The following is a 19,099-nucleotide window of genomic DNA, read 5'->3' as shown; positions in this document are numbered from 1 at the left end:
CACGGAGGAAGGAGAAAGTCTGCTGCTTCTAAAGCTGAGATGAAGCCTGAACTCTGAGCAAAGGAGTAGGAACAGCATGCCATGGACACGCAGGGTCATCTTGGTGTGTCCTGATAACAGCAAGCATGTGGGAAAGAGGGCTGTCTCTAGTTTCTAAGGAAAAGGTGTCTCTTCTCTCCAAAGGGGCCCATCCTCCTGAAGGGTGGCCTCTGTGTTCTGCCTCTCCTGGACTCCAGGCCGGGCACCCTCCCGCTCAGGTCTCCACACTTCTCAGCCTCCTTTCCTCTCACCTGCGCCACACACTAACACAGGGGCGGCACGATCATTCTTTTAAATCGTCAAAGGCCCTTCTAGCAATGATCCAACCTCATTCCTACATTTACTGAGAAGCTCCTCAAATATACAATATTCTCATCTGTCCATTCTGCTGAGCTCTTCACCATCCTTCCTCAGAACTACTTTTTCATAGTCATTAATTTCCTCCTTTTTTTTTTTTTACCACCTCCTAGTCATAATGCTGCTTTACCAACATTTGACAGTATTAGCCATGTACTCCTTGAAACCCACAGAACCTTGATTCTCGTCTTTCATTTAGTTCCCTCAATGAAAGTTCCCTGCATCTGGGGCCAGGTGGTGGGGCTATAGGGCAATCGTAGGACCCAGTCCTCACCCCTCTACCCATCTCTCCATATCTACTACCTTGGCTCCAACTCTCACCTCACATCAGCCAAGGGCTGTAAAGAACGAAAAGCACCTCCATACTCATCACCTCTTTTATTTTTTTTAAGTTTCTATTGAATTTGTTACAATATTTCTTCTGTTTTTATGTTTGGGTTTTTTGGCCGCCAGGCATATGGGATCTTAGCTCCCCCACCAGGGATCGAATCTGCACCCCTCACATTGGGAGGCGAAGTCTTAACCACTGGACCACCAGGGAAGTCCCAGAAATCTGTAACTGGCTATGATCAATTAAGTGTAAACACCACTGCACTCTGACCAGCCCCTACTCATCGCCTCTTACAATAACAAAGTTCAGTCCTGCAAACTCTGGGAAATCATTTTACATTTGCAATAATCTCTTTCACTTAGAGAGAGGCTACTCTTGCAAGGAACACTGTTTTGGAAGCACGGAAAACCTGTAGTGGAAGTGCAACCAAATGACTCCTGAAATGTGACACGCTCTTCCCAAATCCTCCGCTCACTGAGCCGCTCTCCCTTAGCACGGTGCCGTGTGCCTTACCACAGATTAACTGTGTCAGTCTCCCCTGCACCATGAGATCCTGGAGGGCAGGCTGGTCTCTTTTTAGTCCCCATACTGCCCAGTGCTTAAATATTAGTCACAATGCAGCAAGATCAGGGAGAAGTTCAATACCGAATCTCATCTCTATACGATTCGTCCCTTTGGAAAACTATTCCCAGGTTTATTTCTAGCATGGCCCAAGGGAGTGCTTGCCTACCTACCTACAGGGTTTAAGAAGGAGAGCTTTCTCTGATCTTGGGCATTTCAGAGGCCACCATCACACTGCACCAAGATATCCAAGCAGGCCCACCAGTTGGACATCCACAAGAAGGACCTTGAAAGAAACACCTCACAAGGTGTTTCCATAATTCTGTAATTGCCTTTCAGGACACAAGGCTCTGTAATTCTGTAATTGCCTTTCTTATTTACTGTATGCCTTTGACCAAACTCCTTAAGAGGTTTGTTCCTGTTTTCCCATCAATCAAATAAGGATTAACACACCTGACTCCTAGGGTTTGCTGTGAGGATTTGGCAAACAAGTACTAGAGAAAGTGTCTAGTGCTATATGCTTAATACGTAATAAAGGCTCAAAAAATATTTTATTCTTATTATTATTAACAGGTTAGAAAGGGGGCATGATAGTGACTCCAGCATAACTTTCCTACTGCCCTTTGACTTGGCTAGTTTTGACAGAAGGGCCTTTTGACAATGCCTAAAAGACAAACCACTAAACTTTCAGCTTTTAGAAAATACCAGGTAGTGTGAGAAACAGATAACCTCCCTCCCTTCCTAAGGTCACCCTACCCTGACCTCAGGGATTGGAAAAGATAAGCTCAGAGATGGGGTGAGGGATGTGGTGAGGGTTAGAACTGGGGTAAAGACTGATAATTAGGAAAAGAAGAAGGAAAAGAAAAGGGTCAAGGATGGATGGAAGGTCTGGAAGAGGGGAGATGAGAAATGGAGTAAGGGTCAGCTTTGGAGGGCGGCAGAAATTAGGTGAAATTAGGAATATCTGATGGAAGCTCACATTAACAATTTTAACTTTCCACCACCATCACCCCCCACTATAGAATCAAAATGTCCTGCTTTGTAAAGAGAAGTGCATGTGCTGGGGGGGCAGAGGGGAGAACCCTGAACTGAATGAACATTTTTAAACAAACAAGGCATTTTGAACTCAAACAGTAAAAGCCACTAAGCTGGTCCAATCCCACTGGTCCTTCTCCACAAGTGGGGCTCACAAGTGGGATTGGCAAGAAGGTTCTAGTACCTAGGTCCGCCCACAGGATATAAAATGACTGGTGAATTTTGCATTCCGAGGACAAGAGTTTTCCAAATTAAAATTTTACTAGTGTGTGAAAATAGTTCACCATTTACTTTTAGGATGAGGTAGTGTTTAGAATACCAGCCTAGAAATCCAAGCTAGCATTTTCAGAGATGCTGTCTATTCTGGGAGGGGGGAAAAAACCCTCCCAAAAGCTTGTTGCTTCTATCCAGACCTCTGAGATCTTGGACCCAGAAAGAGAGAGGGGTCTCAACAGCTTCTTCCACCAGGGAACCAGCCAGACGTCTCTGGGCTCATAATGGGTAGGCCAAAAAGTTCGTTTGGGTTTTTCTGTAAGATGTTACAGGAAAACCCAAACGAACTTTTTTGGCCAGCCCTCATAGAATGTAATTCAGAAGCCATGGCTTGGATTTTGATATTCTTGGGAGTTCAGGAACAGTCCTGTTGATCTGAGTTCCAGCCTCAGCCAGACCACCTACTTGCTGCGCAAACTCAGGCAAGTGATTTCACCTCTCTGAGCCTCTGTTTGCTCATCTGGCCCTTCTGGACAAGCTTATTGGCAGTGCCTTTCAGCTCTAATACTCATTCGGTCAAAAAAGAAAGTGTTCACTGAGCACCTACTACATGTCGGACACTTTCTAGACTCTGGGGATACAGCAGGTTCCTGCCCTTATGGGGCTTACATTCTAGCTCCAACGTCCTATGAACTCCTAAGAGCCTATGAAGAATACACCCTGTATGGTGTGCTTGTACATCTCAGAAAAAGAGATGGGGCAGAGGCTCCATAGGATAGAATGTAAAGTTTATGGGTGATTAAGTAATTGTCGCCCAGTTAGTAAGTAGGACAACGGTAACTTCTTCCTTCAAAAAAGTTTTAAGCTGCTGAAATATACTGGGTTTTTGTGGTGGTTTTTTTTGGGGGGGGGCATTATTTTTTGGTAGCGGTGTGTTTTTTCTGATGAGGGGCTGCAAAATGGGACTGTGGGTACAGGAAGAGCCTTGAGGAAGGCAGAATGTGTGCAGAGGAAGACAGAGCAGAGAACAGATGTGTGACTCTAATGGAGGCCCCAGGAGAACCCCACGCTTCTGCCGGGGTCAAAGACTTCACTCCAGAATATCCACTTCCTTTTCAGTCACAGGAAACTTTAATATCATCACCAAACACGGTTCAGGCCTGCCCAGCCCTGCCCGGCTACTGCCTGATGACCCAAGACCTGGTCCCTCCACCAGGGCCTTGGGGCAGAGTGGAGCCGGGGAAGGACACGGGGACATGGAGAAAGGGTAAGAAGCCCGCAGGTCAGCACAGGTCACACAAGCCACTCTTTCTCCCAACCCGTGTGCAAGCCCGTGTCAAGGAGGAAAAATTTTTCCTCTACCCTTCTAGGTTCTTCTGGCTGGTCTAAGAATTACCTGGACTTGAGACAGATTAATAGGGAAAAAATCAAACAAAAATGTAATAACATGTATGCATGGGAGAAATCCAGGAAAACTGAGTAATTCCCCCCAAACGGCCCAAGTCCTCATCCTAATTACCATTCTCAGCTGAAGACCAGAGAGGCTGCTGGGACTGGGGGAGGGGGGGTCAGCTCTGGGGGGTGACCAGCAAAAGCAGAGCCAAAATGGGTAAGGTCGTTAGGCAGCTTAAAGTCATTGCCTTCTCCATGGATAGTGTTTCCAGAGATTTGGTCAACTCTTTGGTACAGTGAGGGAGATGCCCTTACAAATGGAGATTTCCCTTACCTATGTAAATGTTGCTTACAAAGCTGTAACTCCTACCTGGTGTTCAGAGTTTTTTCCCTGTCGTCTGTTTCTTAGAAAATAACCAGCTTAAAATAATTAATATGCCAAAGAGACATATTTGGGGGTGGCATATTCTGCTCCCCTATACCCGATTGCCCTCCCTCCACCAGAACTTCCGGACAGCGCAACACCAGGGAAGGAGGACGTGGGGCTGCAGAGCACACGTGCCCTACATTTCAGACGCGATCTGTGGGGAAGGGCAGGTTCTGGGCAGCCACGGTGGAACAGGAAGGGAAGAAGGCGCTGGGGAAGAAGCAGACCCCTGGGAAGGGTTCACAGCCCATGGGGTGTACCAGAGTCCCTGAGGAACAACTATGCAATGTAGATTCCCGGCGCCCCGCCCCACTCTCTCCTGATTTAGTAGATTAGGGTGGAGACCAGGAGCCTGACTTTTCACTCTGCTCTCCAGCTAATTCTGATGCAAGTGGGCCATTGCCCGCCCTTTGAGGCCCCCTGTGGATAAGAAGAGTAGAACCTGAGGTTCTACTTGAGAACTGTATGCATCCCTCTTTAGCTGACAGTTTGGGAAGTTCATATTTCCTTTATTTTCTTTCAAAACTTCAACTGCCCACCTGCAAAATGAGGATAAGGAAAGTACCTGCTTCTTGGGATTACTGAGAGAAATAAATAAGAAAAAGGATGGAAAGCACCTAGCACTGTGCCTCGTACACGGTAAGAATTCAGTAGATTCCCTCTTATTATTCAGGGGGTGGGTTTTTTTTGTTTGTTTGTTTGTTTTGCGGTATGCGGGCCTCTCACTGTTTTGGCCTCTCCTGTTGCAGAGCACAGGCGCCGGACACGCAGGCTCAGCGGCCATGGCTCACGGGCTTAACCGCTCCGCGGCATGTGGGATCTTCCCGGACCGGGGCACGAACCCGTGTCCCCTGCATCGGCAGGCGGACTCTCAGCCACTGCGCCACCAGGGAAGCCCCAGGGGGTGGTTTTTATAAACGCCTTCTTCCCTGTCAGCCCCTTCCTAAATTGCAGCATGTCATGGGAAAGATGGGGATGGCCCGCAGTGAAGCCTCAAACACAGAAGGCAGGGCACCAAGGCGTCCCTGTACCCTCACAACCAGCACCAACACCATGGTCCAGGAACACCACCCAGAACATGCTTTGATGTGCAAGCACCCAGAGCAGAGTGGGGTGCTCATGGAATGAGGGGAATCCCATCAGAGATATGCCCTGAAAAGAGACTGTGGTGGGGGACAAAAAGGGTGACAAGGGAAACAGTAGGGAAGGGGGCAGGGCACAACCCCTAACGAATGAATTGTGAGTACGACATAAACTGCTTAGAACCAGCTAGGCCCAAATTGGCCAAAGATTTGACTTCCAGTGGACTTTGAGCCTCCGTATAGCATATGCTAAATGACACACCCACAGGTGCCATGACAGTTCTGAGGCTGATCATAAAAGGTCAAAAAGTAGGCAGAGGCCCAATTCCTGGAAATCCCCACCCCTTCCCCAAAAGAGTTGGAATAATCCTCCCACTCGTTAGCCTATGATATTACTCAGCCCATAAAAACTAACCGCCCCATATTTCAGCTGCTCTTGCCTTTTGACACAGACCGCATTCTGTCTGTGGAATGTATATCTCTCTAAATAAATCCACTTCCTACCTATCGCTTTGCCTCTTGCTGAATTCCTTCTGCTCTGACACATAAAGAACCTGAGCTTCATTAAGTCCTGAGACTCAATTAAAAGACAGTGGGTTCGAGTCCCAGTCAAGGGGTTTGAAACCGTGTACCTCAGATTAGGACTTGAATCCACGTGGCCAGGACTCAAACCTGGCCAAACCCCACAATCTTCCAACTGAGCTCACACACCTGGTTTCAGGACTTAATGAAACTCAGGTTCTTGATGTCTCATCGTAGAAGGAATTCAGTGAGAGACAAAGTGATAGGTGAGAAGTGGATTTACTTAGAGAGAAACACACTCCACAGAGTGTGGGCCATCTCAGAAGGTGAGAAAGGCACCAGGATATGGGGTTGTCAGTTTTTATAGTGGTGGGTAATTTCATAGGCTAATGAGTGGGTGGAGTATTCCATCTATTTCAGGAAGGGGCGGGGACTTCCAGGAATTGGGCCACCGCCCATTTTTTTATCCTTATGGTCGCCTTAGGACTGTCATGGCGCCTGCGGGTGTGTCATTTAGCTTGCTGATGTGTTACAATGAGCAAGTACTGAGGCTCAAGGTCTAGTGGAAGTCGATTTGTCTGCCATCTTGGACCCATTTGGTTTTAATCGGTTTATGTCATGTCCTCGAGCTACGGCATTCTTTCAAAGGTTGTGCCCCGCCTCCTTCCCTCCTGTTTCAAGTTCAAGACCCAATCTGAAAGTCTTGGCTGGGTTCGAGTCCCACCTGAGTTGTGCAGTTTCAAAAGGAGGAGGGGAAGGGCAGAGAATGGGACCCATATTCACCCCGTAATGTTCTGCATTGGCAACTGAGTACCCACATTTCAGAGTTGGAAGAAAGGTGAATCCTGCGTGTATGGGGTTGGTGTCTTGAAGGGAAAGAGGGGCACGAAAAAGAAAGGGGGATGAAGAGCAAGAACAGGTACTGCATTTGGGTCTAAACACAAATGGAGAGATTTTAGTTAACAGGAACTGCTCAGAAGGAAAAAAAACCCAAAACTCAGTCTAGGAACAAACCCCCACACCCCAAATCCAAGAATGGTAGTAGAAAATGGGGTCCCTCACCCACAACCACCTGCATCTGCATCAGAACTCTTTTCCTAGTCAGGCCTGGCACACTGCCTTGGTCTTCCCTATCCTCCACTGGCCCCTGGGCTCAGAAGACCCCTGTCCAACATGTCAGGACATAGGGCTGAGAAGTAATTAGTTAGAATGAGGTCATGAGGGTGGACCCTAATCCAACATGTCTGGTGTCCTTTTAAAAAGGGGAGATTTGGGTACAGAGACATGCGTACAGGGAGGACACTGTGTGAAGATGAAGGCAGAGATCAGGGTGATGCTTCAACAAACCAAGGAACACTGAAGGTTGCCAGCAAAGCATCAGAAGCTACGAGAGGCCTAGAACAGATTCTCCCTCACGGCCCTCAGAAGGAACCAACCTTGCGGACACCTTGATCTCAGACTTCTGGCCTCCGGAACTATGAAGCAATAAATTTCTGTTGTTTAAGCCACCTAGTCCGTGGTATTTTGCTACAAAAGTCCTACCAAACTAATACCCCCTTAGCCTTACTTTTTTTCACCACAGTGACCATCAATGAGCAAATGAGATACTTCCAGAAAGTCACTATATTTACTTTTCTATCCAACAAACCAACATGGTAGAAGAAATTCAAAGATGAACAAAACAGGGGCTTCCCTGGTGGCGCAGTGGTTGGGAGCCCGCCTGCCGATGCAGGGGACACGGGTTTGTGCCCCGGTCCGGGAGGATCCCACATGCCGCGGAGCGGCTGGGCCCATGGACCATGGCCGCTGAGCCTGCGCATCTGGAGCCTGTGCTCCGCGGCGGGAGAGGCCACAGCAGTGAGAGGCCCGCATACCGCAAAAAAAAAAAAGATGAACAAAACAGAGTCCCTGCCCTCCAGCAGCTCACAGAAATACAAATGTTTGCCACTTTACAGTTTACAAAACACTTTCACATACATCATCTCTTGTAGACCCCAGACATTATACTGAGATGGAGGGGAGGGTCACGTGAGCCCTTCCACAGATGGGAACAGCTGAGTTCTGGAGAGTTGGTGACTCTCTTACTAGCACTCAGCTACTAAGTGGCAGGAAAGCAACTGCAGCGAGTCCAAGAAGATGTTTGGTGGGGCTGTTTCATTTTACTCTGTCTTTCTGCCTCTTGTCTCTCCCACAAGCAGAAGCCACAGCACAGTGGCAACTGGTATCCAAGATCTGTTCCAAGCTAGCTCCAGAAGGCAAGAGGGAGGCCAGCCAGGGAGAAGAGGCTGCTGCGCCCACCACCCACCCCCAGGCCCCCAGCCACTTCCAGCTCACAGGCCCCGCAGGTTCCTGGTAACGGTGCCACCCAGTGTTGTCAAAATAGCGAGCAGCTGGAAAGAATTCCAGAATGAAATCTATGTGCCTCTGCAGCTTCCTAAATGGCTGCAACTGTGGCAGCTAAACCCGCTAATGTGCTAAGCATTTTCTGGCAGGGCCAGGAGGCAGGGCTGGTATTTTGGGAGCTGGGAGGGGCTTGGAGGCATCATCCTCGGCAAGTCCTGTAAGGAGGTGGAGGCAAGGAGAACCAACCCAGAACACTTCCCATGAAGTCACCGAGGGCCACCGGGGCTGCACTTCAGAATTCCTGGAGCGCTGCTGGCGGGCAGAGAGGTTGCTTGGCCTGGTGGGCAGGGCCAGCCGGCGCAGAGCCCTCACAAGGCGGTGAGGGGAGGGCTCTAGGATGCAGGTGACGGTGGATGCTTTTTCTGCTGACACAGAGCAGTGTGTGATGCTGTCCGCAATGCCGGGCAGCCTGGGCCCGGCCCTATCTCTGTTTGCCTCTGAGTTGGCAGGGGCAGGGCCCATGGTGACCAAACAAAGGACAAGAAGCCAATGCCCAGGGCAAGCCGGCAAGACTCCCTGAGAGGGGTCTGAGGATAAGGGCATTCCGCGTGGTCAGGGCATTGGAACAGAGTCGGGGGCAACAGGAACTTTCATACGTGGGGCCCTCTGATTTCCCAGGCGCATCTGAGCCCCTCAAGCATTTGCTTCTCACGGTGCCCTTGTTTTTGAGTGCTCTTTTAAAAACATGAGACCAGGAAAAGGAGTAAACCCCCAAAGCTGGATCAAAACTAGGTCCTGGCGTTCCTTTGTCCCTGATGTGCTTGAGTCCACATTTCTTGGAGAAACCAGAGGGTTCTGACAGAGTGAAGAGGCAGGTGTTGGGGACCTGGTAAAGAATGGTAAAGAATTCTTTCTTGAGGAGGCACTGGTGACAGGAAGCAGTATGAGGACAAAGCAGGGCTGCTCAGGTGAGGGAGACATGAGTCAATCTGGGAACACAGAAGCCAGTAAAACCCTGACAGGATTCAATCTGGGGGGAAAGAATCCGGACTGATAGAAACTGCTGAGAGCTTGCAGCTTTTAAAGCCCTGCTAGCAAAAGGATCTTTGGAAGCTTTGCAAACCCTGACCACACAGCCAGTCAGCCGCAGCCCGGCCCAGAGCGCTGAGTGTTTTTGCTAAATCAGAACAAACCCACTCATAAATATCTCGTCCTGACCTCCCCCTGGCACCCATTCCTTTCCTGTCTATGTGCCTGCCTTCCTCGGAAGTGCAGTTGTCTCAGAGCCCAGGGGGAGAGTGCTGCAGAGGCCGAGGGGAGCTAGGGGGGCAGACTGCAATCTCAGCTCTGCTACTCACTAGCCGCTGACCCTGGGCGAGGCATTTAGCCTTTACACGTCTCATTTTTTAATCTCCAAAAGTGGAGATAAAGAAACTGCGATTGTAGAGTTGGTGGGAGAACTGAGATCAAGCACAAAGCCAGGGTGCTCCATGAGGGCTGGGCCCCTTCCTCTGCAGAGCCTCCAGCACCATATTCAATGGGGGGGAGGATGCAGATCAGTGGGAGTTTAATTAAAAAGTTGGGGAGACAAAAGCATTCTTATATAAAACAACCAGTCATGAGTTTAATAGAATCCCCTCTAAAACGGTACCCCTGCCCACCCCACCCACCTTCCCCATAGTGTCTCAGCTGGTAGATGTATTTTAGCAGGGCCACTGCTTACAACTCTAGGGGGGTGCCATCCATGTTCTATTCTATGAGCCCTGAAGGGAGCACCATTCAATAGACTAGCGTTTGAACAGTGACCCCAAGGGCGGGCAAAGTTGCAGCCCTACTAAAGCGCTTTTTTAGTGTCACCACCTTCAGGAAGCCTTTCCTAAGGCTTCCCACAGCCTCTTCCTTCTTGCAATGCCAAAAGCAGTGCATCTGTACTTCCCTTATGGAGCTCATTAAACTCTGCCTTTATAATTCTTGGGGTGTGTTTACGTGTGTGACTCCAGCAAGAGTTGGATCTGACCTTTACATTCCCCGCAGCACCTAGTATAATACTAACTCATTTTGTGAGGCCAGCATTAACCTGGTACCCTAACTAGTCAAAGGCATTATCAATTTTTTTTTTAATTTTAAAAACCATAACCCTTACCTCACACCATGTATAAAGATCAACTCAATATGAATCATACAGCTAAATATAAGAGCTAAAACTATCAAACTTCTAGAAGAAAATGTGGAAGAAAATCTTTGTGACTTTGGGTTAAGCAAAGATTTCTTAGGACACAGAGAGCATAAGCCATTAAAGAAAAAAAATTGATATACTGGACTTGATCAAAATTTTAAATGCCTGCTCTTTAAAAAGGCACTAATATGAAAATAAAAACACAGACTTGGAGCAGATATTTGCAAAACATAAATCTGATAAAGGTTATGTAGTCAGAATATATAAAGAACTCTTAAAGCTTAATAATGAGAAGACAAATGACCCAATTTTTTTTAATGGCCGAAAGAACTGAATAGACATTTCACAAAAGAAGTAATATAGATAGCCAAAAAGCCTGTGAAAAAATGTTCAACATCATTAGTCATCAGGAAAATGCAATTAAAATCACAATGAGCTATCACTAAACATCTATTATAATGGCTAAAACTAAAAAGACTGACAATGCCACGCACTGGCAAGGATATAGAATAACTGGAACTCTCATGTACTGCTGGTGGGAATGCACCACTTTGGAAAGCACTTTAGCAGTTCTTATAAAATTAAATATACACTTATGACCCAGCAATCCCACTCCTAGGCATTTGCTCAAGAGAAATGAAAACATATGTCCACACAAAGACCTACATATATGAATGTTCATAGCAGCTTTATTCATAATGGAAACAACGCAAGTGTTTGTCAATTGATAAATGAATATGCAAGTGCTGATACATCCATACAATGGAACGCATCCATACATGCAATAACTTGGATGAATCTTAAGTGCACTGTACTAGTTTCATATTCCTACTATAATGAATTATCACAAGCTTAGTGGCTTAAAACACTACACATTTAGGGCTTCCCTGGTGGTGCAGTGGTTGAGAGTCCGCCTGCCGATGCAGGGGACACGGGTTCGTGCCCCGGTCTGGGAGGATCCCACATGCCGCGGAGCGGCTGGGCCCGTGAGCCATGGCCGCTGAGCCTGCGCGTCCGGAGCCTGCGCTCCGCAACGGGACAGGCCACAGCAGTGAGAGGCCCGCGTACCGCAAAAAAAAAAAAAAAAAACACTACACATTTACTATCCTATAGTTCTAGAGATCATAAGTCCAAAATCAGTTTCACTGGGGTGATGTCAAGGTGTCAACAGGACTAGATCCTTCTGGAGGCTCTGAGGAGAAAACCTGTTTCCTTACCTTTTCCAGCTTCTAGAGACCACCTGCATTCCTGGGCTCATGTCCCTCCCTCAGGGCCAGCAGTATGGCACCTCTCTCTCTCTTCCTCTCTCTCTCTCTCTTTCTCTCTTTCTCTCTCTCTCTCACCTCTGCTTTGAAGGAGCAGGACTTTGACCAAAGGCACAAAGGCATAGCAATTTTGGGGAACTTATAAACAGTTCCGTATTTCCAGAGTATTATAATGAGACGTTTCAGAGATAAAGAAACTGAGAGTCGGAGAGATCAAGTATCCCACCCCAGGGCTAGGGCCTGGTGAGAATCCTGTGCAAGCCCAAGGCCTCAGAATCCAAATCCAGAGTTTTTCCCAGTACATGTGAGCTCTCAGATGTCCGCATGTTAACCTTGGAGGCTGAATGGGCATCTTCACCACGTCTCAGAGCCCTGCATCCCCTCCGCGCTCCATGAGAGATGGTACCTGCCTCTGGACACCTCAGCAGCAACTCAGCCTGTGGAGTCAGCATGACCCTGGGTCTCCGGCTCTCCCTGCCCTGGGACCAACCGATTCCCAGCCCCAGTTTGATGAAATTACAACCTTAATAAGATTGATGTTTGCATCCTGCTGTATATTTGTCAGCACTCTTTCACACAGGTTATTTTGCTTGGACTTCCCCATTGTGTGAGGCTAAGGGTGCAGATATTATCAACCCCATTTAATAGATCAGAAAGCTGAGGTACTGAGGGTGGGAGGCTGGCCACACTCTCCCAGCAAGTAGATAGAAGCCAAATCAGAATTTACTGCAGGCTTCCTGCTCCCCACGCCACAGTGCCTGTAACTCAGAGAACAGAACTGGGCCAAGCCTGCTAACCTCGCTGAGCCTCACATTCCTCCTCTGTAGGACGGATAATGGGGTAATATCTGCCCTGCCTATCAAACAATGCATAAGTGAAAGAATTTCAAAAGGTGGAAGAAAGTATGTATAAAAGCATTTTGGAAACTTTAAAATGTACAAAAGGTAAGGCACTGTTCTGATTATACTCTGAAGGAATGTCATAAATTCTCTCCAGAAGTATCTTTTTAAAGTTTCTTTGGGGACTTCCCTGGTGGTCCAATGGTTGAGACTCTGCGCTTCCACTGCAGGGGGCGCGGGTTTGATCCCTGATCAGGGAACTAAGATCCCGCGTGCCTCGCAGCGTGGCCAAAGAACAAATAAATAAATAGTGCTGGGAAAACTGGACAGCCACATGCAAAAGAATGAAACTGGACCCCTATATCACACCATACACAAAAATTAACTCCAAATGGATTAAAGACTTAAATTTTTTTAAATATAAAGTTTCTTTTATTCCTTCGGAAAGCCAGTTTCTCCTCCTGCTTTCTTTATTTCTGGTTAGAGCAGAGAAGTTCTACCCAACAGCTCAACTTGAATCTCAAAGTCAATGTTTAATTCCTCGTTCCAGGTTCACCCTTTCTGGGGGCAATTCCTCACCCCCACCCCCATCCCATCCTCTCTGTCTCAGTCAGTCCCCCTTTAATGCTAGAAGTTGCCAGCTCCCACTTTCTGTTCTCATCCCTCTTGTCTCTCCCTGGTCAGAACCAACCTACACATTGTTAAAGCAACACTCCCATCGTATCTATCAGTGGCTCATGACCCCCGAGGGGACAGAGTCCAGGGGTCCTCCATGGGCTGCCGCTACCCCAGCCAGCCTCTCTGGCTTGTCTCCGACAACTACGTCTTCCCAGGCGAGCCCAAGCGGCCCGCATTTCACAAAAGCTCTACCCTCTGCCCACCTTATGTCCCCATTAGAACTCCCTCTCCCACTATTCAATTAACTGTTGAGGGGGAATCAAATCAGTCCCTCAACTCTTAACATAAAGCTCAACACATTCCAAGTGAATCAAAGAACTGAGGTTTAAAAAAAAAAACAGAAACAATTATATAGGTAATTATCATCTATCTGATGGCTGAATGGGGGTGAGGAATTTCTAAGCTAAACAGCAATGAAATAAATCAGTGGCTAACAAAAAGTAATAATAGTTAACATCTACTAAGTTCTACTTAATTTAAGTGGATATCAGTATTAAAAATAAATAAAATCAAACTTGACCTCATGTAATACACAAAAAAAAACTCCAAATGGATCATAAAATTAAAGTAAGCACTAAAATTATAAAACTTCCAAAAGAAAACATAGGGGGAAATCTTCATGACCTTAGTGTAGACAAAAATTTCTTAGGACACAAAAAGCAAGAACCACAAAAGGAAAAGAATAATTTGAACTTTGTAAAAATTTTCTATTCTTCAAAAGACTCTTAAAAACAGGAATAACGGTTGCCCAACTATGTAAGTGTAATTGATTTCACTGAATTGTACACTTAACATGGTTAAAATGGCATCTTGTGTGTTATATATAATTTTATTGACACTGTTAAGAAGATGAATAGGCAAAACACAGACTGAGAGAAAGTGTTCATCATACATATATGTGGCAAAGGACCTATATCCAGTACATATAAAGAACGCTAGCATCTCAGTATTAAGAAGTCAAAGAATCCAATTTTTTTAAATGGGCAAAGATTTGAACAGACTCTTCACAAAAAAACACAGACAGCCAATAAGCACGTGAAAATATGCTTAGTATCGTTAGTCATCAGGGAAATGCAAACTTAAACTATATCACACCCACTAAAATGGCTAAAAAAATTTTTTTAACCTTTTATTTTATATTGGAGTATAGCTGATTAACAATGTTGTGATAGTTTTAAGTGTACAGCAAAGTGATTCAGTTATACATATACATGTATCAATTCTTTTTCAAATTCTTTTCCCATTTAGGTTGTTACACAATATTGAGCAGAGTTCTATACAGTAGGTCCTTGTGCTATACAGTAGGTCCTTGTTGGTTATCCATTTTAAATATAGCAGTGTGTACATGTCAATCCCAAACTCCCTACCTATCCCTCCCCTCTCCACCCTTCCCCCCGGTGACTGTAAGTTCATTCTCTAAGTCTGTGAGTCTGTTTCTGTTTTGTGAATAAGTTGATTTGTATCATTTCTTTTTAGATTCCGCATATAAGCGATAGCTATTTCTCTATCTCTGTCTGACTTTCTTCACTCAGTATGACAATCTCTAGGTCCATCCATGTTGCTGCAAATGGCACTATTTCATTCTCTTTAATGGCTGAGTAATATTCCATTGTATATATGTACCACATCTTTTTTATCCTAAAATGGCTAAAATTTTTAAAATTGATAATATTAAGTGCCGGTGAAGAGGTGTAGCAACCAAAATGCTCATACATTGCTGATGGGAATATAAAATGGCTCAGCCACTTTGGAAGAGTATGGCAGTTGCCTATATAGAACCATGCTTGCTATATGACTGAGCAGATTCATTTCTAAGCATTTACCCAAAAAGGCAGGAAAAAATTTGTCTACAAAAAGACTTATACACAGATGCTCATAGCAGCTTCTGTCATAGTAGCCAAAAATCGGAAACAACCCAAATGTCCATCAAGTGGTGAATGGATAAAAAATTGTGGTATATTCATAGAGTGGAATAAAAAGAAACAAACAAACATACACAATAACATGGATAAATCTTTAAAAAAAAGGCTGAGTAAAATAAGCTAGATCTAAAAGAATACACACTCTGTGATTCTATTTATGTGAAATTGTAGAACCGCAAAAATTAATCTATAGTGACAGAAAGCAGATCAATGGTCACCTGGGGCAAGAGATGGGGTGGACTGCAAAGAGACACAAGGGAATTTTGGGGGATGATAGAAATATTCTGTTGTGGTTGTGGTTACATGGATATATACATTTGCCAAAACTCATAGAACTCCATACTTAAATTAGTACATTTTATTGTACGTAAATTATACCATAATAAAGTTGGTTTAAAATAATTTTTTAAAAGTCAAACCACAAACTAAGAAAAACATTTGCCACATATATGACAGATATGACAAATCAATAAGTACCCATACAAATTGATATAAGAAGCATTAAGACCTTAACAGATAAAAGGCCAAAGGACACAGACAAGCCACAAAAGAGGAAATAAGAATAGCTAATGAGGGCTTCCCTGGTGGCACAGTGGTTAAGAATCCGCCTGGCAATGCAGGAGACACGGGTGCAAGCCCTGGTCCAGGAAGATCCCACATGTCGCAGAGCAACTACGCCCGTGAGCCACAACTACTGAACCTGCACTCTAGAGCCCACGAGGCACAACTACTGAGCCCATGAGCCACAACTACTGAAGCCCACATGCCTAGAGCCTGTGCTCCGCAACAAGAGAAGCCACCGCAATGAGAAGCCCGTGCACCGCAACAAAGAGCCCCCACTCACTACAACTAGAGAAAGCCCACGTGCAGCAACGAAGACCCAACACAGCCAAATATAATGAATAAATAAATAAATTTATTAAAAAAAATAATAGCTAATAAACAAGAAAAAATTAAAACAATGAAATGCCGTATTTCACATACCAAATTTGCAAAGTTTTTTGTTTGTTTGTTTGTTTTAATAATAAGGCTAGTCTTGTAGGGTAAGATAAGCACTCTGCTGGCAAAACATAAATCGGTACATTTCTGGAATATAATTTGGCAATAAGGATCCAATTAACAATTTCCAGATTATTTGACCTACTTCTAGGAACCTATGCTAAAGAATAATCAAAACTAGAGATCAATATGCAAGAATTTTCATTACTGACTTAGGACAAGCCACTGGGCTAAGTAAATACGAATATCAATATGATGAAATAACAAATATTTGTTCATAGTAGGAACTTAACAAATATCGCTTAAATGTACTTCTTTATATGTTACATAAGAATTTTAAGAAGGAAATATATCGATGACTTCCACTAGTGGGCACAGAAATGTATATATAAATTTTTTCATTACAGCGAAGATTGGAAATCACCTAAATGTCTGTTCAGAGAGGTGAAGTTAAATAAATCGTGGTATATCCACACAATGAAATACTGTGCATCTGTTAAAAATAGGACAGACGTAAACCTATTGATATGGATCTCTGAAATATATTGTTAAATTGAAAAAGCAAGGTGCAGAAAAACAAGGCACGTAGAATGCAACTATTTTAAGGGGGAAAAAAAAGGACAGATAGACATTTATGCTCATAGAACATCTCCAGAAAGACATAGGGAAGAAACAGAATGGGTGACAGTGTTTGGCTCTGTATTGAAGAACTAGGGGGAGTTCTCTGGTGGTCCAGTGGTTAGGACTCGGCACCTTCACTGCCCTGGCCGGGGTTCAATCCCTGGTCGGGGAACCAAGATCCTGCAAGCTGTGCGGCACCGCCAAAAAAAAAAGTAAACTGAAGAACTAGGGACTGAGGATGGGAGGGAGACTTACTTTCCTCTTCTGTTTACTCTCTGTAGTGTTTTAATTTTTTACCACATAGAGGTCTTTCTTTTTTAAAAAGTAAAAACCCCTAAAAAAACAAAAAAAACCACCTTTTTCAGAAGAAGAAAGGGGAGTGTTATTGAATTGTGTGTGTCCTCTCAAAATGCATATGTTAAAGTTCTAACCCCCAGTATCTCAGAATATGATCTTATTTGGAAATAGGGTCATTGCAGACCTAATGAGTTAAAACGAGGTAATTAGAGTGGGCCCTAATCCAATATGACTGTTGTCCTTATAAAAGGGGGAAATTTGCACACAGAGACATGCACACAGGGAGAACACTATGTGAAGATGAAGGGAGAGATCGTGGTGTTGCTTCTACAAGACAAGGAGCACCGAAGACTGCGAGCAAACCTCCAGAAGTTACAACAGTCCTGAACAGCTCTCCCTCACAGCTCTCAGGATTCCACCCCGCTGACAATTTGATCTTGGACTTCTGGCCTCCAGAACCGCAATACATTTCTGTTGTTTAAGTGTCTCAGTTTCTGGTACTTTATAACAACAGCCCAAGCAGACTAATACAGGGAGGAATATTAACATGAAATCAAACAGACAAAAAAAATGATAAGGTTCACAAAGATCAAACCAGCTATCCTAGAAACAAACATCCTCAGCACCTTGTCCCATAACCGATCAACCCATCAGCTTACTCCACCCCCATGCCTGTAGCTATGGGGTAAATTCTTCACATTCTCTCTCCCTCCCTCCCCCAACCGCTCACACACACACACACACACACACACACACACACACACACACACTCACACACACACACACACAAAACACTTAATTTAAAAACGTAAAACAACAAACAAAGCCATTTGACTTTATTACAATCCTGTGCGTGTGTCAGTACTGTCCCACTCACCTAAAGAGAACTGAGCCATTGTCCAGAATCCCATGGTGTTGCATTAAAGGCACTGGAAGAAAAGGACACACCAGGAGACCCCTGGTAACTCTAGCTAGTGACTCAGCTTTTGTCTGTGAAATGGAAACTACCCTTTCTAACAGCGCCCAAGACATCTTCAACAAGGAAGTTTTAGCTTCCACAACTGTACTGTAGCTCTATCAGCCACTGTGCCCAGTATACACCCAAAACAGAGCTGCTGCCACAGCAAGAGCACGCACAGCAGGTTCCCCCACCATATGCCTCTCCCACACCTCCAGTGCAGGCTCCAGACCCCCAACCAGACCTCCCCAAATTTCCCAGCAGCCCTTGCTCCCATCAGGCTAGACAGGTTCTTCTTTCCAGTGGCCTTTCCTTTTCTCGTCCCTATTTCTGCCAGGTCAAAAAGCAAAACAGAAAGACACTAAAGCAAAACCAAAATACTGGTCATAAAAAGCAAGTGAGCTGGGTGGGGTTTGATAGAGACGGTTTAAGCTCACAAGGCCCTTTAACTGAGATTTCAAAATGGCAACTAGCTAAATGCCATTTGGCCTAAATCTGCTCACCCAGACCTCCCTCCCAGTCTCCAAGGGTGTCCATAATTACTAGCACAGCCACCTGCAAACATAGAATCTGAATCTCCCTTCTTTCAAAGATTAGAGAGGTGGGACCACAAAGACGAGTTCCCAATGCCAGAGAAAGGCTGGAAGTGGAGAAAGGGGAGAAGGGAGAACTTCACGGCAGCGTGCAAGGACGTGGTGGGCTCACCCCATCCCATATCTCAGCTATTATGCATTCCCAACTGGCTTGGCCAAAATCCAGGGAGACTCCAGGCTGGTAAGTCTGTGAATGTGAGGCAGAGATAAGCAACTCAGAGAGGGAGCGCTCGCCCATAGTTATATACGGCTGCAGTGCTGCTGGAAAAAGGAGCCAAGGGAATCTTCCATTTCCAAGACATTTCTGCGCTCAATCCTGCTCCTCAAGATTAAGAATTCTCTTTCTCGGTTTCCTCCCACTCTCTGGACGGTAACTAAGCAGTTACCTTGAGAACATGAAAAATCAGGAGGGTTTGCAACGTTTTTTTTAATGTGTTAAAAACATGTTG

General features: G+C 45.3%; 1 protein-coding gene across 2 annotated transcripts in view; it reads right to left on the bottom strand.

Moving 5' to 3' along the window:
- Window positions 1-19,099, bottom strand: part of DPF3 (double PHD fingers 3) — a 253,145-nt gene that overhangs the window by 136,439 nt on the left and 97,607 nt on the right. The gene's annotated exons all lie outside the window — the stretch shown is intronic.

The sequence above is a fragment of the Tursiops truncatus genome, chromosome 2, assembly GCF_011762595.2.
Source record: "Tursiops truncatus isolate mTurTru1 chromosome 2, mTurTru1.mat.Y, whole genome shotgun sequence".
NCBI classification, from domain to species: domain Eukaryota; kingdom Metazoa; phylum Chordata; class Mammalia; order Artiodactyla; family Delphinidae; genus Tursiops; species Tursiops truncatus.
This window is presented reverse-complemented; position numbering and strand designations above follow the sequence as displayed.